General features: G+C 40.0%; 1 protein-coding gene across 1 annotated transcript in view; it reads left to right on the top strand.

The window, feature by feature from the left end:
* klhl29 (kelch like family member 29) overlaps window positions 1-22,220 on the top strand; it is a 132,977-nt gene that overhangs the window by 12,255 nt on the left and 98,502 nt on the right. The gene's annotated exons all lie outside the window — the stretch shown is intronic.

Genomic DNA, 22,220 nt, shown 5'->3' with positions numbered 1-22,220 from the left:
CCAATCAGCTTTCAAGCCACATCTGAGCATTCAATCAGCATAAAAGGACTCTAAGAAACAGGCACTTGAATACCTTATTGAGAGGGACTACTGTATACTACTACTCCCACTCACCATGCCAAAGACAAAGGAAATCAGTCTTGAGCTCAGAAAGAAGATAGTGGAGGCTCATGATAAGGGGGAAGGCTATACTGCTATTTCCAAACGCTTCACAGTGTCTAGAACTGCTGTACGTTGCATCATTGCGAAGTACAAGGAGACAAATTCTCTAAAAAACAAACCTAGGCGTGGTCGAAAGTGCAAGATTTCAAGAACTCTGGAGAGGAAAATAGTCAGAGATGTCAGCAAGAATCCCCGGACATCTGCCAAGATGATTGTTGCTGACCTGGCCTCTTCTGGAGTTGATGTTTCAAGGAACACAGTTGTGAGGGCTCTTCATCGTGGTGGGCTTCAGGGCCATCGTCCCAGAAGAACCCCTTTTAATCAAAGAGTAGCACATCAGAGCCAGACTGAGGTTTGCCGTGAACATTTGAAAGGTAAAGATGAGTCTTGGAAGTCTGTGCTTTGGTTTGATGAGACTAAACTGGAACTGTTTGGGCACATAGATGTTGCTTATGTTTGGCGAAGAAAGGGAGAGGCCTTCAACCCTAAGAACACAGTTCCCACAGTTAAACATGGTGGTGGGAGCATTATGCTGTGGGGCTGTTTTGCAGCCTCAGGCACAGGGAGCCTTGTTCGGATGCAAGGCATCATAAAAAAATAATATTATCTTGACATTTAGGGGGATAATATGAAAAAATCTGCTTTTAGTCTTCGCTTATGTCGTCGCTGGGTCTTCCAACAAGACAATGACCCAAAGCACACGTCAACGTTGTCTGATTTCAGAAGGGGGCGAATAATTTTGGCCTCAACTGTATGTACTGAACAGAAGAACATGTAAAAGACAGAGAAAATTTACATTGAGAATCTGTGGCGGGTGCTCAAAGTGAATATCCATGCTCGGAAACCACGCAATTTGGACCAGCTGGAACAATTTGCAATGGAAGAATGGGCCAAAATAAAAAAGAGCCCTCTGCCAACCTAGTAAAGAACTACTCTAAGAGGTTGTTGTCAGTTGTGGCTCAGAAAGGGGTACACTATTGACTATTAATGGCCTGGGGGCTAATATTTTTGACCAACCCATTTTCACTATATTTGATATAAAGCAAGCCTAAAAAATTATTTTATTTTCCAAAATGTAGTAGAGGCGTGTGGCGCAGTGAAATGTTGCGTTGGTGTTTGGATCAAGGGAGCACAGGTTCAAACCCCACTGCAGTCAGCATGTCGTTGTGTCCCTGGGCAAGACACTTCACCCCAAATTGCTCCCGTGGGGATTGCCCACAGTATTGAGTATGTAAGTCACTTAAAACGATAAAAGCGTCTGACAAGTAATGTAATGTACCAAAAGCAACTAAATAGCACTGGTGAATGTTTGAAATTCATTTTAGGAAAATGTTCCATAACTCCTGGGGGGCTAATCATTTTGGCCTCAACTGTAATTAGTCCAATGACTACTTGTTAGCAAATGCTATAATCTCATTATAAACATTATACCTGCTAAACATCAGCATGTTAGCATTATCACAGTGCATAATGCTAAGTGCATCTCAAGTTGATGGCATGACTTTAGCCTTGTTGTCACTGCAGAGGAAATTCATTGATGGATTGCACTCCAATGCTAAAGCAAACCAAATGTTAGGCACAGTTAAACTTCCATAAGATGTCATTTTAAGAGAAAAGTTTTCTCAATGACAGCTTTGTCAAATGTTTTTCTGCTCAATAAAGAGATGGACAGAAATATTGCACTTATCTCTCCGCTCAGCATCCATCATGTTGAACAAACAAATGTCCGTTACCCTGTCACAAAAAAGATTATATTTTGTTTATTGAAATCTAACAAAGTCCTTGTTATGACAGATGCTTTTCTTGTCAAGACAACTTTGTATCTCTTTGTCATTATTCTCCCATTCCTCCCTTTCCATTATTTGATTGTCCCATGTTTTTTGGTCCAGTTGCCCCTGTGCACTGAGCTAATCCACAGCCAGCCATTTTAATAATAAACATAAATAATGGTTATATTTTAAATGCAAATTACTTAATGAGTCTTTGGTGGTGACTCAATCATGCAGCATTTGTGGTCTGACCTTAGATCTTGGCTAACAAATGACTGGGAGCTCTGTGTTTCTCAATAGGAGCTCCACGCATCATCACACTGCCAAGTGCTCCTCTGCCATAACCACAACTACTGTACGCTCCACGACAATATTTCCCTTTCATCTTTAAAGTTTAGTAGAAATTAGCTATTCAATCTGCTTTCTTTTAGCACTGTTGCTACAACATTTTAACAAGTGTTCAGTGTCATGCATAGTTGAGATTAACACGTTATCAAATGGCATCAAACTCTTAACATCGTGCTACGGTTGATGTAATCCAACAGTTATTAACAGGACCAGCTCAATATTGCTAGCATCAGTGTAGAATAAAGAAAGCTAATGAGACTGCCACATTAATGACTGTTTCTCCCCCTCCAAAAAATCACCATCAAATCACACAGTGACTGATGGGACAATTAGTAATACAAATACACAGGTGCAGGATCAGGCACTGCTCAAAGCTGTATTCTGTATTAAGTATCACTATAGCAATGTAAAAAGCACTTTGTTACAAGTAAAATTCTTGCAAAAATGTTTTTCTTCCATAGTTATAATCTTAGACATTTGAAATGCAAAGTAAACTTGGTACTGCAGTATCTTATTGTGTAATTTGCAGATGATACTCTCACCCCTTAATCCACTCAATGAACTTCAACAACTTCAAAAGGTTTTAGGTTAAAGAAAAACAAAAATAATCCGGACCACAAAGTCCCCATTCAACCTCTATTCAACCTCTATACAACCTCTATACCTTTTTGTCCTATTGATCATAGCAGGGGTTTACCCAGCATGCACTGGCTCAGCTTGCATGTCTGGCCTCATGCAGACACAGCAGAGGGAACCACTGAGCCACTGTGCCTCCCTTCATGACGATAAAAAGAAATCTTGAAAAACTGCAGAGTATTTGGAAACTATTGAAGCAATACATCTGGACTGTGTATCATAGTGGGGACGTTTACTGCATCTTGCACAAATATTGTAAGAAGTGCCTCCATAAAAGACAGCAAAACATTCCACCAATCCAATAGAAATATTCAAGTATAGCTAATATTTTAGAATCCTTGTAGTTATTATGTCATAAAGACAAGGTATATTATTGCATTTTAAAGCTGTGAATTGCTGATTGAATTTAAGATGACGTCATACAGCTCTGGACAGCTTTAGCCCCAATTCTCCAATCCTATTTCACAAAAATTGGTCTAGTCCTAACAGTCCTTGCTGCTTTAGCCTGCAGCCACACGAGGACAATAACGGTCGTATCCGCTACAGTTCTCTATCTAGGAAACGCAGATAACGATAACGGGTCCCAAGGTGGGTAGATCTGCGGACGAAACGCTCTGGGGGGGCCAAACAGTTCCGTGTCTACGCCCTATAACGATCATTTCCTGATAACGATGACGCAATAGCTCCAGTGTTTCGAGCCAGGTCCCGATATCTCGCAGGACAGTGCACCCAGTAGGAGCCCCCTCCAGCTAGATTTGATGGACATAAATGCGAGTGAAGTCAGGACAGAAGAGGAGACACAGCTCTTCATGATCACCTGCAGCTCTGCCCGCTGTGAGGGAGCGATGAGCGGAACAAAACACACACTTCAAGTTAGATCATCACCCTTAGCTATTTTAATTAACTCTCAAACTACCTAAACTAGTTATAAATATGTTTATTTTTACTGTCGGGTCACTCATTACTGGATCAGCCAGCTGCATGAGACCACGGACACTGACGGGCTGTAAGGAGAGGGGGAGGAAAAGAGAGGCTCCGTCCTCCGTGTATTATTCTTATATTATTATATAGAGTCGTTATTCATTGGTTTTAAAGCTCAATAAATAACAAATAAGACCTTTGACCGGCACTTTTATAATTTTGTCCGGAAGATTTAAACTTTAACGGACATGTTGGAAGTATAGCGCCACTTACAGGCCCGTCACATGTACTACAGCGTCTCCAGTGGGTCGAGCGGTCTCGTGTGAACGGACACGTTTCTGGTGCCTATTGCGTGTGGACGGAAGACTTTTTTTCATTACGATTTCGGTTCGTTTCCGTTATCGTCCTCGTGTGGCTGCATCCTTAGTCACCAGTGGGCCATGAGTTAACTCTAAATCCCTCCTAAACACAGACACATGTTGTTCGAAAGCCTCTCCCGCCACAAAAAAGGTGCGAATCACCAGACAACAATGAAGGCCACATAGCTTGTATTCCTCTAATTCTGCTCTAATAACAGTAGTGCCTACTATATTGCAGCCGTAATCAGATTAGATACTTCAGGGAAATAACAGTTGATAATGTTTGAAGAGGAGGATAATATCCCTGTTCAAATTAGTCTGCAAATTGGAATGGAATAAATTGTCGGTTCAACATAATATTTTACAGAGTCTAGAGGCAAAACATTTCAAAAGTAATTGAAAGAAATTAGATTATGATTACCAAATGTAATTCATCTGCTGGATTACACGACTGGTTGTTTGACGTAGATCTATAACAGTAATGTGTAAAAAAATACATTTTTCAAGTTATCTATCGCTAACATGTTATGGCACCGTTGACAGAATAGTGGATGTTCTGTGTATAATAATTTTGCTCAGTGCAAAATAAAGCTCTGTTCTCTTGAGTAACCGATTTAAAATTAGCATAAATGTAATATGAGGTTCTTAGCATCTCTCAGTTTTACTGTTAAACTCTGCTATCAGCTCTAAAGTTATTTTCAACAAACTAGAAGTCAACTAATTTCCCTAAAATCAATTATTGTCAGTCTAACAGCTTGATTAAATCAAGTAATTACTTTATAATTGCTTGGTGCTGCAGTGGAGCACTTCTTTACATACTGGGGTGATTATGCCTTAAATTGCTACACAGGTGGGCGAGCAACTCTGTCCTCACTCTCATCATCACAGCATTATTAAAGGAGTACATGACACCTCTTGTTGTCCCTGACTGGTTTAAGATGTACCGATCTCTGTGAGTGCGGCGCTGTTGCCTCGCTGCCAGTGGACTGGGTGGTCTGTTTCAGTTTCGTTCTCCGCCAGCTATGCCAGGAGGTACTATCATTTGAAGTGTGTGTGTGTATGTGTGGTGGTTTGACACATAGAACAATGTAAGGTATGATTGTCGTATCGCTGCCCGGCCCCCCATTCCATTATGACACCCCCTGTCCATTTGATCCATTACTGGTGTTATTACTTTGAGGTATAGCTTAAATGTCAGCCCGCTTTAAATCATCTTTGTTTTTCTCCAAAAATGAAAACAGCAAGTCTCGGCCTCACAGCACAGCTTTCTTTTTGCGTTAAAGTTGTTCCCCTTGTTTGAAATTCTCCAGCTGCCAATTCAAGTAAAGGTCTGATTTCTTGGGACTGTTTGCGAAGTCTTGCGTGTCTCTCAATGAACACCCTCAAGGTCAGATTTGAAATTGAATCAATTTCAGCACAGGACATTATGGAAATTACCATGCATCTGAGGGGGCAATACATATTGACAAACGTGAGTCAATTGCAGTCTGTGTACAGCGCTAGCATCTGTTTTTTTTTAGGGCCGGGGTTTATGGTCTTTCTTTTGCAGCGTTGTTTGCATTTTAACTGTCGGAGATCTGTGACCGGCCTTCCAGTTATGTCACAATTTGATGGTCTTCTTTTTCCTGCAAGCCTGAGTCCTTCCACAAATTGGTAGTCAGGTTCAGAGCTATAACAAAAAGAGTATAACAAATCATTAGCATACCACTTCATTTCAGTAAAAGGGACCTATAACAGGATCTGTCAGCAATCGAAATGCAAATAATGTATGTTGTTAAATTGAAGGACAGTGCTTCTGGCAGATGGTTTAATCTGATACTGCTAGAAAATGCTTGCCAGCACCTCTATTGACTTTTATATGATGGTGCCACGACTGGGACATTTAGAGAATATGAAGTGCATATTGTTCTTGACAAGACCATGTCCTTCATTAATTAAGAAAGCTCCTCAAGTAATTAAACCTAGCATGTCATGATTCACCTCGGCCCCCAGAATCGACCAGAAACGGATGTTAATATCTTAGCTTAAAAGGGCAATCTGAGTTTGACACAATAGAGGACTTGTATTGTTCACTCGTTGGACAACATCTTAATTGTGTTTCAACAAGCAAGTAATGTCAGATACTGCAAACATTTTCTTTCATATTATTTTAAGAATGGCAGTGTAAGCTGCTTCACATTAAATCAAAGAAACATGGGGAACCATCAGTTTGTTAATCGACTGAGTTATTATCTTGGGCTCTGTTAACCCAGAGTAGAGATTTGTGAAAATGAGTTTTTGTCTACTTATTGTGACATTTAGATGAACTTGGAAATGAAACTTGACTTTTTTGCAGAGCATTGTGAGTTTGTGTCTGCGTGTGTTTGTTCTCTCTGGAGAATACAAGCAGACTGAAGACCATGTGTTCTCCACAGAATGATTACCTTGACGAGGAACAAGTGCATCTGAATAAACCATCTGCGATTCACTGAACGACAGCTGATGATTTGAACCGTGTTGCCTACGCGCTATAAACTTAGACGCAAATAGAAAAGCAAAACCTTTAAGATAAGCAAGGTCGCTGTCGCTTTGTGCGTTTCTTTCCCGACATGATTGCATATTCTTATACCAGGTTGTTTCAAGAAGTAACTTTAGTGCAAAAGTAAGTCTTGGTTGTCAATAAGCAGAGACACAAAAGAAAGTAATAGAAATGCTGCCGCCTTATTAGTGAATGTCTTGAACCGTAACAGATTTGTGTTACACCCACCCAATGTGCCCTGTTGAGCCACTCTGCTTCAAGGGCAGATATAAGCTCTATTTTAAAACTTGTTAGGCCCCAAGCCTGTTTTTCAGGTTTCAGGCTCGAAAATGACATTCCCAGAACAAATTCCCATATCTTCCCTTCTAAAAGGGTTAAATTAATAATCTTTTTTCTCAAAGTAATGATAAACCTGTGAGTTGGATGTAGAAAAGTCAGAATCAATATAGATGTTTTTTATTTTAAAGAGAATTCAGATTGAACATGGTAAAAAACTGTAAATTATAGTGTCTGTCCAAAAAATATTTTGTACTTATAGTGAGCCAATAGAATCCAAGGGAAATCGTCCCGCACACACTCATGTTAAAATAAAAAGGTGGCGTCTCTGCGCATGCTAGCTTGCAGCAGAGGGGAGAAATATCCCTGCTCTGATATCAAGCAACGGAATAGCTAGGATAAATATAAGGGAGCTAGGAGTGATTTTCGGTGCAGTAATAGGTTAGCATTTTTCGCTCTGCGCTAATTCAGAGGCTCACTGTTAGCATTTTGAGGGGGTTTTTTTTATAAAAAATGAAAAAGATCAGTTAAATGAGTTTTTTTCCCGTTATATGGATATAAAACATTCATAGTTTATTAAATATGAAGGTTCCTTAGACGTTGTTTCCTGCAAATTACACGATTTCGGGCCCGGATACGGGTCCATGGGGCTTAAGAGGTTCACAAAAATGGACAAAAATATAAATTCCAGTGAATTTTTATATAAATAAAATAAAATATTAAGTTACCATTTCCTAACGCCTGTTGCTCAGGAAGTCGTCCAACAATCGCAAAGTGTATGTGCATGTGAAATAATTGTACCTGTGTTTCTGGTCGTTAGCCACTTCTGAGGGAAATATCTCAGTCTTTACAATATCTGCTAAATACAAGCTAGCCGCTAACTCTTTCTGTCTGCTCTGCTGTTTGGTCGATTTTTTACTCAAAACAGCTGCCTGCTTAATAAACTGTAAAAAGAGTGTATTTGTAGGCCAGACAACTGAACTGAGCTAAAACTCGTATGAACCTTCTTGAAGTCAAGGTGCACTGTAGAATCAGACGATAATCATCTCATCACTACAAAAGATTCCTTTTACCATTTGTATTTAATACATTGTTAGTGAAAGAATATCCATTACAGCCGCTATAAGTTAACAATATGTTTCCAATCCATTAGCTCAATCTTAGTACATTAACCAAACGCTAGTTGGATACTCTAAATGAAAGATTACCTTACAGAAATCAATCATTGCGGGATAGACTGTCTTTTATCGCATAGACATTTTGATATTGTTTTCATTTCATTTTACGTGGCTGTATTATGCTTTTGTACAGTAATTATAGTAATTACGCTTGGTCCTCCCGCAAGATTGAAAGTGTAAAAGCCCAATGAGTCAAAAAGTAAAATTAGCATTGTAAGCCAGCATGAAAGAAAACAGCACCTTTTTGCTCTTTGAGATGGACTTTTTGAATCACTTTTTACTCACTGTCTATGAAGCAGATGCACTCAAGTCTTTTACACTTTAAGTTTCGAGCTGACATTTTTAAATAGCTAGAATTTGTCTCCATGTATTCACTCCCTGGCATAATGGTCCATCCGCTGTCTCCAATGTTCTTTATTTTATATTAAACTGCCTCTCAAACATCTAGGTTGAGCTATCATTACAATGTATAAGGATTTTTTTGTTATCTTGCTGCTGAAGGAACCTCCTGAAATTGTGTTGTGGTCAAAAAGAAAGAAAACATGAATATTTATCCAGCGGAAATACAGGGAGAAGAAGAAATGTAATGGTTTATCTAATTCAAATCCTTTAAATGGGTTTGGAGCAAGGTGAGGATGTGACTAGAAATGTCTTGGTGTGTGACCTGCATATTTCCCTGGTAAATGAGACATGTTAAATCATGTGCCAGAGGGAAAATGGGTCTTTTCAAGCAGCACACACTGTTCCGATCATCACAGATAACCAAGCTGGAAGGCCAGGGACCTAATTTAAGGCTATTTACCATGCGCCAGATTTTCAATGAAGCTGCACCCGGCTGCAGCAATGGGCAAAAGAAAATAGAGATTGAATTAAAAAGGATTGAAACCTTGCATAGCCCACCAACACGATCATCTACATTTTCAAAAGTTTACAAAAACGTTTCATTATTAATTCATCCATCTAACCTTGTGATCCTTAGCTGTAAATGTTTTCTGAGCTCCTCCTCAGTTTTAGTACTCTCCCTGAAAATGAGGCAATCCAGCAAAGAGGACCCACTTCAATCAAAACAAAGAGGTGGGATGTAATTAATTCCAGGGGCACATCTTCTGGCTGTATCACCCTTGACTGATTCATCAGACTTGAGCAACAAAAAGGAACACTGTTTTTAATCAGTCGTAATCCTGGATCAGCACTAAAGCAGGATTTGTCTCTAAATGAGTGATTGTTGTCGCTTCTCAACATGTTTAGGCACGTTGCAGTAGAGGTGCAACAATAAATGTTTAACAATGAGATCCCCCCCCCCCCCATCTCCCTGCCTTTTGTGTGTCTTTTCTTTATCTGCTGTTCTCCACTCACCTGATTCATAATCTTCTTGACCATGTTCATGTCCAGCTCGGTCAGACTGTCCTTTAACAGGAATAACAGCATCATTTGTTTAAGTAAATTCCCAATGAGGATGTTTTGACCTTCAAGTGACAAAGACCTCTATGCCTCTATTTGATCGGTTCACAACTGGCATAAAACCGCATCTCCACATTTGTCTCAACTTACCGCTTGTGATTGGACCCATTTCCCTGCACTATATTTAAAGAGACAAAGAAAAAATCTGTTATTTTAAACCAACACGAGGCAGCAATCTCTGCCTGGTCTTCTGAAATAAAGAGAAGGAATCTAAACATAACTAAAATATTCTTATTAGGGCATTTATACGATGAGAGTTATGAAAAGCAAACTATGCATTTTATGGTTTCCTTTGGAATTGTTGGTTTTCTAAAATTAGTTTTTGCACTGCAATTGGTACGTATTGTTCAAAAACCCACCATTGTATTCACTTGTAGAAATTCTTCATAAAACTTGCAAATGCACCAGGTAAAGAATCCCCTGCACCTTGCTTGAAATTGCGTACTGTACACACAGTTATTATGTGTGTGTAGAGGCACCATGTTTGCCAGAGCTGTTCGTAATAGGTTTTTCTTTGCCTCTGATAAGTAACCCTAGGTTGAATAATATCTTCTTAAGGTAAACAAATAAAACGGTCAAATTAAAGCTTCCTAATGGCTGCATTATTAAGTTCTGCTCTAAGCACTTACTGCATGTTGGAGTTGTTGTTCCAGTAATTGCTGGTATTAAAGTTTATTTGACAGTGACAGAGGATGTTGTGAACTCCCTGCAGCCGGAGACTTTGCACCCAAAAACCCGGGCTCTTCTTTCCAGCCAGAGTTATAGCATACTTGACTCAGGAGAGATTGTGTACCAATGAGAAAAAGGCGGCTATTTTCTTCTGTTTCTGCACTCAAATATACTGCCTCATTTCATCGGCTTAATGGCCTTGTTTAAATGAGCCTAATGACTCTCTCTAATGTCTGGGCATGGCCAAGAGATTGTGACTGTTCTTGCAAGCAATGTCCTCTGCATGCACATTGTATATCTCCATTATGAAGCCTGGCCTCTATGGAAAACACATCCTATTTATTGTCTCCTCTCTTAGGAATAATACAAATATTTTACAACCGCTCCTCTGATAAGCTGTAATATGTATAGGTTACAGTTTCTGGCATATTCTGAAGCATTATTTAGCCACATTTGTAATAGCGGAAAAAAGTTGAATACCTCAATTTCATCGGATGGTTTGAATGTAAATGCTACTTTTAGCACATTGCTTCCCAGGCAGTACAGTTTTGACAACTGAATTGAGTGCTGGAAAGGTCACTGAAATGCTAATGCCAAAATATAATTTCAAGTTGGCTATTCAAAATTCACAGACAACACATGAAAAAAGGGAAATGTTAAACGTACATATCCAGATGTATTGGCACTTATTGCAGTCTTTGTGTCACAGCTTGGGATGGCTCTTCCGGGGCCCCGTCAATTTAAAATGTGGTAGTTTCCATGTGTGAATCCAGAAATTCAGTACTATGTTATGGATCAATTTAAATATGGGACGATGTTTGGCGTCAACATAGGTCAATATGTAGGCGAGCTTCCTGATGTGGTCTTAACCACCAAAGCGGTTCCATTATGCGCAGCGCTCTTGTCTAAGACACATGTAGAAGCACATACAGTGGAATATGTGACAGGAAATCAATGCTTTTCTGATGAGGACTGAAACCTGACAGCTCAATAAGCTTTGGAGGGAATATGTACCTTACTATTCCTCCTCGTCTTCCCCTTCCCACAATAACTTTATCCTATTCCTACAACGGACTTAACGGCTCAACCCTGCAGACTATTTCAGATTACAAGCTCCTGTCAACAAGTGCACAGGGAACTGGTGTGCAGGGTTGTGTAAGGGAAATATGAATCTGTATAGAACACTGATGCTGTTGCTGACAACAGAGGTGTCTTTAAGACCTGTCTCCAGAGGCATCGTTACCTCATTCAGATACAGTGGAGAGGTTCTGCACACTAGTGGTCAAGAAGGGGGACCTTTTTAGATAACACTTTAGTCAAAACTGCATCAGCTGCTACAGAAGAACACATATTAGCATATATTGCATTTCTAGAATGTAGTGCCGCCCCCTCTTATTACGACTAATTGGTCGTTTTGTTCTTTGCCTACTAAGATTTCTCAGGTCTCTTATTCCCTCTTTATGCTAATTTCATGCCGGATGACTTATTTTCGAGTAGCTTTCCAGCACATTTCTGTTAAACATATGAAGTGGTGCATTTGCATGATTCTACAAGCTGTACAGATAGAATCAACTGACTGATTTGACGACAAAATGGTGTGAGTGTGGGTCAACAGAGAGATCATTTTTTTCATCAAGTACAAACCTAGAAAAAGTTCTTTTTTTTTATATTACTATATCCAAGATTGTTGGATCCAAGAAACATATAAACTATTGGTGATCTTGGTTTTGCATTTTATTGATCATGGGTTGTTTTATGTGTCTCTTTATACAATTGAGACGACTGAGAGAAAGAAGACACTTCAAACCCTAACTCTTTGCACTTTGGTAGTTTTATATTTGGCTGCAGGAACATTTTTTAGTAATGTGAATCATCCATCTAAGTGATTAATCATCTAACTCATGAATATGTATCTGGTCTGTCTGTGTCCATGAAGCAGAAACACTTTCATCTCTCACATTATCACACAACAAACAAGTAAATCTAATAAAGAAATGGAATCATTTTATAAATGCCAGAGGGAATAAATATTGGCCCTTGATTGCATTTCAACCACTTTTTTTTGTTTTTTTTGTTTTTTGCAAATCACATGCGTGCATGTACCTGACACAAACATCTAAAGCAAATCTTTCCCTGATACCTGTGACTGATCAAATAGACACTGAACTGTTATTCTCAAGACTGGGGAACAATGGGGAAGTAGCTGGAAGAAGTTATTCTTGACACATTTACTGTTTGTTGTTTATTTAGTCATATAAGTTGGAGGACTTGTGGGTTTGTTTGTTTGTTTGTTTGTTTGTATACTTTTAAACTAGAAGGATTCTGAAGTAGGATGCGTTTAAAACCAAAACAACAACAAAGTACTGGTAGTAAAGATTTTGTGTGTGAAGTACAACATTGACAACTACATTGATTTGACCTCTTTTCAAGATTTTCATTATTTCTATTTAAAAAAAAAAATACAATAGGTATAATAGTCCAGAAATATTTATGCACACTTCACTTTTATAACTAGGTGCTGAATGTTTTCAACATTTTTCGTCTCCGCCAAATTGCGTGCCGTAAAACAAGCATGGAGAGATCAACCAATCTTCAAAAAGATCCTAATTTTACTTCGACACAGGATATGGACCTTGAAATTACTTGTGCCATCTCTATAGAACAGCATTAGCATTTGAAAAACATTCAAAATCCAAATCAAGAGAAACTCATTCACGGGTATTTGAAAGGCGTCCCTAAACACACAGAAAAGCCTTTTGCATAATAAATCCTCCCATTATTCAAGCAATCGTCTGTTTATACACCTGCCGCAGTCTATAGTTCATGGCTATTTCTCAGTTTCTTTAGGACTCCTAGGTCTCTAATGATCCCTGCATGTCTCCCAGCATGTCTTTCCACTGTATATCTTATGCTTGCGTTGTGTGGAGTCCCCACTGAGCTTGCAGTGGAACAGAGTTGCACTGACCACTTCATCTTGTGGAATAAACCAGTCTTTTTGTCTCCTCTTATACCCTGGGGGAGCGGTGCTGGAGCTGCAAGACTGGAACCTCTAAGGTGGGATCACTGCCATATGTGGCTGCCTGTGCACTGCTTTAATGTGTCTTTCTGACGGATAAAGTCTCCGGCCAGGAGTCCATATCCCTGCTTGAGTCATCTAACTCTCATAAAATAGATCTGGAATTAGAATATAACACATTTTGTTTTATTGTGAACCTTAATATTGACTAATAGAGGATATTTAATTCCTCTTACTAGTAAATGCTCTCTGGTGAATACAAAGGCTGCAAAAAATAAGAGATAGTAAGCGGCTCTTAGGCACACTGGTAATTATATACCTTAGTGGAGTCACGAGGGGTTTTGATTTGACAGCGCTGATGCAGATTCTGCTGTACCTCACTTAATACGGCTATTTTTAGGAACCCCCAAAGAAAGGTGATAGGCACTCTGTAGCCAACTGGCATATTAATTACAGTGTCCAGAGTTCATCTGAGTGGAGCTGATACATTGGTCATTGTGCTCTCATAATGTTGCAGGACTGTTTCATTGATTAGGCACATTTGCAGCACATACAACATTGGCGTTGCCTCCATTTTCAGTTTAATTATTCACACTTGTAAGCCTTGATTAGATGTTTTGCCTTTCAGATGTTAAGGTGATGTCACACTGTATAAACGCCTCAGTATGTGCACTTTAGCAGACTAAATCCTACAGATATAGATTGGATGTAACACAAAACAGCCTTGTTTACTTTAATACCATCTGGTTTGAAATAAGCAGTTTCAGGGCTCAAATTTGGGCATTTCTCAGACCAGTGTGGATGTGCGCCAGAAACCTGACTGTTCTGTACTTGCGGTCTCTATTGACTCTAGGCTGCTTTTGTGTCTGCCAGATGTCTGTGCCCAGCAAAAGTCAATAGGAGGATCCATCTTACTGCTCTGTCAGATTCATATCAGTCTGTGTATAAGTATCAAATCATGAAAATAGCTTCAGACCTTTTAAGAATCCAGCTTTTGACTATGGATGCTTTTTCTAGAAAATCAAGACAAACTGAAGTCCTATAAACAACATTTTTAAACATATAGTTTTTATTATTGGACATTGAGTTTGATGAAACCTAACCCTTTAACACTGTGTGAAGCGATTGTCTCTCATGAACAACACATTGTTGATAGCCTGCATTTATAAAGCCCTTTCCAGTCTTTACGGATCCTTAAAGTGCTTTTACATACATAAGTAAGCATTCAGCCATTCACACGCATCCATACAGAGAAGGGCTGCCATACAAGGTGCCACCTGCTAAGGAAGACTTACATTCACATACATTCACACACCCTGGACCATCAGGAGCAATACAGGGGCTGGGGATTGAACCAATGACCTACCAATTGGAGGGCAACTACCCATTTACTGAGCCACAGCTGACCCAATCCACTTACTTTTGATAGCTACTGTTTGAGAAGACGGGTGTTCAAGTAAAGTGTGGAGGTAGAAGGTTATGGATAGTTTAAGTGAACAAAAGGACAAAATAACTGAAAAGCATAGTTTCTCCTTTTAAAACTAATGGTAAATCTTTTCAGGAATTATGACAAACACTGCATCTAACTTGTCCTTGGGGGTACAAAGTGTAAAGAAAAAAAGATTCATTAAAAAGTATAATGCTGGCACAACCGCAAACTTATTGAGCAGGTCTCCCTTGAAAAAGAGATCAATGATCTCAATGGGATACATCTAGATAAATAAAGGTTTGAAATGAAAAATTAAATAAATTCCTTTCACATATACTGCAAAATCTGGAATTTTTATAGATTAATTTGTCCCAGCTCTTCCTGTGGACAACAACATTAACATTTTTTTCAAGGCAATATATTAAAGCTCAGTATTTCAGAGAGCTGTGTGTACAGTTTAAACATGGTGGTTATGAAATTATTATGTTCAGACAATATGCCAAGTTGGAACTTGAACCACTATAAGTATGCATCCACTGCATTGTCTCCCAGATTTCCGGCCCTGCCATATGGTCATCTGGATTTTTAGCTTTTCTGTCAGAACATCAACTATTTTATTTGCAAATTGTATGTGTTGTAAAATTCATTTTAAAACTCCCCACACAGCACTCTTGGCAAAGTAGATATTGTTTCCCTTCATATTGCAAGATCAATATAAATTAAATTTATTCTTTAGCGCTAAATGGCTGGTCGTCCAGTTAATGCTAAATTATTACAGCCACACATGCACTCAGTGCGCACACACCCACCCAAGGCTACTCATAGCAGTCGCTTTGCTTCAATTGACCACAGACAAGAGCTACACAGTCATCTTTCTTGGTCTCCAAGGCTTCTGCTGTGACAGGCAGTAGATATTTGTTCCCCAAACACTCACCACACATCAGGCAGGGTCACAGCCTGCTGGAGACCTATGTCTCTCACTGTGCCTGCCAGTGCCAACGGAGGGCAATAGGGTTTTCTGACATGCTCTTCTGGGAGGTGTTACCATGACATAAGGATGTCTCCACAGCTCGCATGTCCAAGCACTAGTGCCCCTCTCTCAGCTGCCTCACCACCGCAGCTTAGTCCCACAAATAAAACATATTCACGAATCCGCTGCCTTGTCTGCAAGAGAAAAGAAAACACACGTAAAAGAGGGTTTGAGGTCGGGTTTGGAGGGCAAACGCTGCAACCTCTGAGCACTCATGGGATAGTTTCCAGTTCTGCTTTTCCGCTGAAGCTTGTCGGCCTCGCCCCTCTGATCATGCCTCTCTTTTCTTGAATGTGTGCGGCGAGCCAGGAGTTTGCCGAGCTGTCGGAGTGTCTTAGCTGAACATTTCACTGGAAGTGAAGTCCGTTCCCCTTCAGTCGTTTGGCCCGGGGCTTGAAATTATAGAGTCTGTATCCATAGCCCCTTCTGTGGTGCATCAATAGCCTATACCCACAAGGCGCCTGTGTTGTGTGTTTTCATTATGTTTGTCTCTCGTGCTGCCGGGGGTCAGTGTTAAACGTTGGCGTCTGGAAAGAGCTGCTTTGTTTGTATTTTCAATTTTTAGTGCGCAAACTGCCAGTCATGAACAGTCAACTCTATGTAATGGCAGACATTTTTCTTGTTTAAAGTGATATTGCCTCGATGCAGATGGTGATTTCAGATATGACATGTTTTAAACTGCCGTATTTCTTCAAGAAAGTGGCAGGTGTTCTCAATGCTGGCAAGCCTTGGAAAAAACAAATGAACTTACCGTAGTCAACCTTTTTTTGACTTCTTTCAGGTAAATAATGTTATAGGTTTTTTTTGTACCTATAATGGTATTTAAACAATTTTTTTTTGACTTAATATAATCTTATTTCACTGATTTCTCTGTATCCTCTGAATGAAGATAGTATTTTTTATGACATTGTTTTGAATTGTATTAATGCATTTAATGCATTGCCCACCAGTATCCGCAGTAAGGGATTTGATAGGAGCTGTGCTAATAGTTGTTTCTGCCTGAAAGTATCAGTTACGTAGGTATACATTTAGCATAAGCTTAATTTACAAGTAGAGGTTTGACGAGCACACAAGATTCACTTTTTAAAGTTCAAGAAAAGCAACGTTTTGTGTCTTCTACGATGCAATAGATACTGTATGTCAAATCGCAGTGTCTGTTCACATTTTTAAGTGAAATACAATGGATCCTGTGTAGAAAAAGAAATATTACCCTGATTTCTCTCTGTCCCTAACCCAGTCTGCAGCCATCACACTGAATACGCACCTTCTCCTTGTATCGCATTACGCTGTTCGGTATGTTGGAGCACCACTCCGTTCTAAGATGGCTGCCAAAAAAATGGCGCAGTAGTCTCTTTGTTTACTCGTGAGATGCTCTGCTATGTTCCAGTTTAATAGATTGGACACAGCCGCCCCGTGGTTCGGCTCCAGCATTCAGCACCATTATGAAGGAAACCCAGAACAAATCCACTTCACATTTAGGTGTCAGAGCGTTGTCATGGAAAAGAGATACCTCAATACAGTAAGTGAATAATGTTCGAAAGAAAATTAGTTGTGCGCTTTTGTACTGTCCTTAGCGCTGCTGGTCAGTGTCAGACCACACTTGGTTGGACCTTTTGGACGGAGCATGAAGAGGAAAAATATATTTTTTTCCCCTCCATTTTAGAAAAACTGAAAATGATCTGTCAAAGGCAATGATACGAGGCTATTTGATGGATGGGTTTGTCTTATTCTGCCTCTCAATATTTCACTCCTTTACTGACATTTTTTTTCTCCTTTCCTCCGAAGGAAAGCCATTATTTCCATCACCCTCCACATTTCAGCCAAATTCGCTGTATCTGTCCATGCCTGGCCAAAGGGAAGAAAAAGCCATTCTGTCGGAGTTGAATTTCATTTCCTCTCCTACACATCGTTTTTTTCCTATGATTTCTTCATGGTGCGGGCTTACAATGCAATATATTATTTCACGGGTAAACACAATATAGCAATACTCGGTGGTGACTGCTGTTATTGAAATTTGGTTTATAATTACATTTGTATACATGCATCTCCCCGGAGATAGTGTGCAGTCTGAGGAGATGTTTTTTTTTTGTTATGCATTTAAATTAAACCATAATGGTTGCTCCACACTGGACCACCAGAAAACAGGGACATTCCTGGTACGTCTATTTGGAATAGATTAACAGATAAACCTATCAGGAAAACAAGTGCCCATTAAGGGGCCTGATTGTCATGCCAGCTGAGTGAATTCACTCAACAGTGAACCTCTTCGTCTGCTATTTTTTCTAAAAGTTTTGCTACTAGAGAAACACTGATCCTTAAAAGGTATAACATTATTAACCAGTGTAGCACCGGCCTTCATCTTGCACCTCTCATTGCGTATGGCAGTTGTGCTGATGACATTTCACTATATTAGCTTTTCACTGTGGTATTGTAACCTGCCTGTTTTATGTGAGTGTTTGTGCTGGCTCGTTCGCCATTAAAGGCCCAATCTCCCCTTCATTCTCCCTTCATTCTCCTTTTCCTTTTTTTCTTCTTTTTCTCTTGCTTTTCTCAAAACCTCTCACTACACTGCTGTTTTCGCTCAGAGATGTTATTAAATCTCAAAGCAGTTAGTTGACTTGATCAGTGTGTGCTGAAACGTTGTTTACCCCAGTGGGCCCTGGGTGTTATAGACATACTCATCCCTCTCTCTCGCTCTTACTTTCTATTTCTCCCAGAGTCGAGCAATAAAGTGATTTCTCTGGGGAAACTAAAGCCCTCTCTTAACTGGATGGGACCACTACATGTTCAAGTTTAGGTATACTGGTCAATACCAAAAACACAATAGGCACAAAGAGCTGCAGCTTATGAGAATGTCCATTGTGGTAGTTTTATATGGATGCCTGGCGTCCTAAACCGTGTTATTATAGGACTGAACTTGTGCAATAACTCACCCAGACAAAGGCTGGCTTGAACAAAATGCAAAGGCAAACACAAAGCCATAAGCAAACGTTTTCTGTTTGTTTGGATGTGGATGTTGTGGATAACTCAAAACAATCAAAGTCGAGAGCCCTGAATCACCACATGGCCCCTCCTATATGTACGCACAGCAGATGGTGGCCAGTGGCAGGATGTTCTGGTAGGCATTAATGCTGCTTACTATTGCGATATGGCAGAGAGCACATAATGACAGATGTCAGTGTTCCCCATGTCCAAGAAAATAAGTGATACGCTAGCCAGACTCTAACTGCTGTCTACCCGGACGGAAGAGCAAAAGTATTATATTAAGGCCTGATGCATCTTGATTTTATCTTGCTCTCTACAATACACTGATTTGGCATATTTGCAACAGTCAGACGTTTGAGAGGGGAAAGAGCCTTGCAGTTCTGTGCATGCATTTGTTTGCTTATATGTAACTGCATGTGTGATTGCTCAAGAGGAGCAGATGGATAGCCTTCTTATCCCTGGCTTTTGGATATTGCCCATATATTGGATATAGCCATTTTAAACTTTCTTTCGTTTATATATCAAACACTTCATCAGTTAACCTATTAAAAAAAAGAAAATGTCTGCTATTAATTGCATGTGTGCTGACATAAAACTCAAGGTTCATCTGCTTAAGAATAATCGTAATGTGTGCTTTCATCAACATATGCAAATATAGTGTATATTGTAAGTATGCAAGAGTGTATGCAAGTTCCACTTTCCACATTTTCAGTATGTGGTCCATATGCACTAATGTTTGCTTCAGTAATAAAATAAAAAATCCCCAGCCAGCTTGACAACAAACACAGAATGGCTTGGCACGACTTGAATATTATTTATCTGGTTCCCCTCCTCCACTCCAGCATGGTTTTTGTCGAGTCAGAGGAAACCATCTGCTGCCCGGTGATAATGGGCAGCCAGGGAGGAGGGGACTGGAAATGGGGAGAGCAAATAAAATTGAGAGAAAATGACAGGCGTTGTCCCAGAAGCTCCAGTCCCTTCCTTCCTACCTGCAGCAAGTCTGCCATCTTAATAAACATCCCGTCTGATATCTCCTGGCTCCTGTGAGTGTGTGTGTATGCGCACACCTGCTGTGTGTGTGCCTACACACTTTTGTTTCCATAGTGTGTGTCTTTCCCATCTAACCTTGATCATTTTCAACTCAGAATTGTTCCTGAGCCTAGCTGATATGCTGTCAGTGATGGCGCTGACTAAGAAACTTTTTTTCCCCCGCTATGCTAAGACTGTGACAGCTGAATTACCTTTCAGCAGGAGAGATCTTTCCAGTTTTTTATCCTGTTTTGAGTAAATGGGTGGGAGTATTAATGAGGGAATAATATTAAGGCATGTGCAGGGCCAAAGGAAAGTAAGAGTAAACTCTGCGAGGTAATAAGAAGTAGCCTTTATATAGGGGAAGGTAAAGCATGGCTGGAGAGGAATACAGTAAAGCACGGAGCGAGGAGGAAAAAACTCTCATTAAAACAAATAGAGAGTTATAGAAAACAACTCCTCCCCTTGAAAATGGTCCGAATTTTTCCATCCCCGAGTCTCCAGGGTTCTCGGATTGAATTGAGCGCTTAGGGCATTCTCTGAGTAAACCATTTCAGTTTTGTCTTGTCTGAAGCCGACAGGTTGAGCTGGACAAAAAGACTTGACAGCCGCTCTCGCCCTAAACCCAGCTTAATTCTCTCACTCCATCCCTCTGTCTTCTCCTTTGCCTTGAGATGTTTCCCTTCGCTGTTTTTTTTCCCTTTTGCCCCTAGCACTTACAAACTGTCAGATAACTTTCAGTATGAATTTATCAAGCCAGTGACACTCATTGAACCTGTCTAATATTGTGAAGTTGTTTATTACGGAGCAGATGTTTGGCTGCATCAACACCATGTCTTTAAGTGTTAAAAGCTCTGTAAAGCTGTGATAAATCCATCCATCTTACAGCAGGGAGCTTGATTTTCCTGCAACGGGATCGATGCGATATGTAAAGCTGAACATGAATTTGCCACCAACTGAAATGTTTGGTTTGCTTTTTTGTCGTGGTCGGGCGTTGTCGACACAGCTGTCGGAATGCACGATGGCATGCTTGATAAAGTGGACGCCAGGTCAGGGAGGATAATGGAATTGAAGGATGGAGGGGACACAGGAGGGGCCTGGTGACCAGGTCTTTTCTATTAACTCAGGAGGCCTGCTGGGTCGAGGCGGGGAATCAGGCTTGGCTCTGCCCTCTCCCTGCCTGGTGGTTAGCCCTAGCGTCCAAGCTGCAGACAGGGAGAGGCCAATATTGCTCAGGGGTTCAGTGGTGATTGACCCGGTGTTTTCATCAGCCTGGGCTTACCTGATAACATTCCTTACCCCCCTACCAGAGCAAATATAAAAAGTTGTGGGTGCATAGCACGGCTTAGGGAGCTCTTAGTTTGGTCTGGTGAAGTTGCATTGGATTTACCCAACCCCACACACACACATTGTCTCCCAGCTTTTCATTTTCTTTTTTGAAATTACATTTTTCTCTTCTCTCATGCCTGCAAAAATGATTTCATTGTATTTATTCTATTTGTTGTATTTGTGTTCAGAATACTATTATTTCACTTGACTGAACACAATGTTTAATTCATTGCAAAATTAAGATATACAAAGTCTCAGGGGGAAGGATCTGAATTTGAATTTAGCCTACACTAGAACGTTAATTGTTATTAGTATATAAAAAGGAGAAATACTGCAAACACTCTTGAGGCCGTGAACAAGATTTCTTTTTCGCCCTCATTCCCATTATATATAGTCTGTAATCAGCACTCACTTACTCCTAATAATATACCGTGCTCCATCATCACAGCTCTCTTCAGGGCCTTTAAAACAGATTGATGACTGTGATTTGTTGCTTTTTTCATTCAAGCTATAACATATCATGTTTTTTTTTACCAAAGCTGCACTGGTTGAGATTTATTGATCAAGTGGCACAAATAGTTTTGGTCCTTATTAAGATAAGATGTACCTTTTATTTATCCCGATGGGGAAATTCAGGAGTTTAAAGCTGCAACAGAGTGAGAGTAAAAAACTTGACATACAGATTCACGAGAGGATAATACAATTAAAAATAACATTATATAAGTGACTGTTAAAACGGGAAAAGGTAAACCGTTTATCATTTTAATAAACATATATCCATGTTTGAGTTTGGGTTATTAAATATATGTACATGTACAGTATGTGTGCTGATTTGAGTACAGGTCAAATTCATTTGTACAAACAGTGCAGATTTGATGTAAGTACAGTACGGGTTACTTTTAACTGGTTGCATGGTTAGCCCTTGGTTGTGCAGCCTGAAGGCTACAGGCACAAAGGACTGTCCGAGGCACTTAGTGCTGTGCCGAGGAGGGATGAGTCTTCACTAGCTCTGCATGGAGGGGGTGGGAGGGGTTCTTAAGGATATAGTCCAGCTTTCTCCTTGTCCTCCCCCTCTGCCACCTCCTCCACATTGTCCAGTTTTGTA

Source organism: Notothenia coriiceps, unplaced genomic scaffold (genome assembly GCF_000735185.1).
Source record: "Notothenia coriiceps isolate Sejong01 unplaced genomic scaffold, NC01 NC01_scaffold00032378, whole genome shotgun sequence".
Taxonomy (NCBI): Eukaryota; Metazoa; Chordata; class Actinopteri; order Perciformes; family Nototheniidae; genus Notothenia; species Notothenia coriiceps.
Note: the sequence above shows the minus strand (reverse complement) of the source record. Positions and strands in the feature narration are given on the sequence as shown.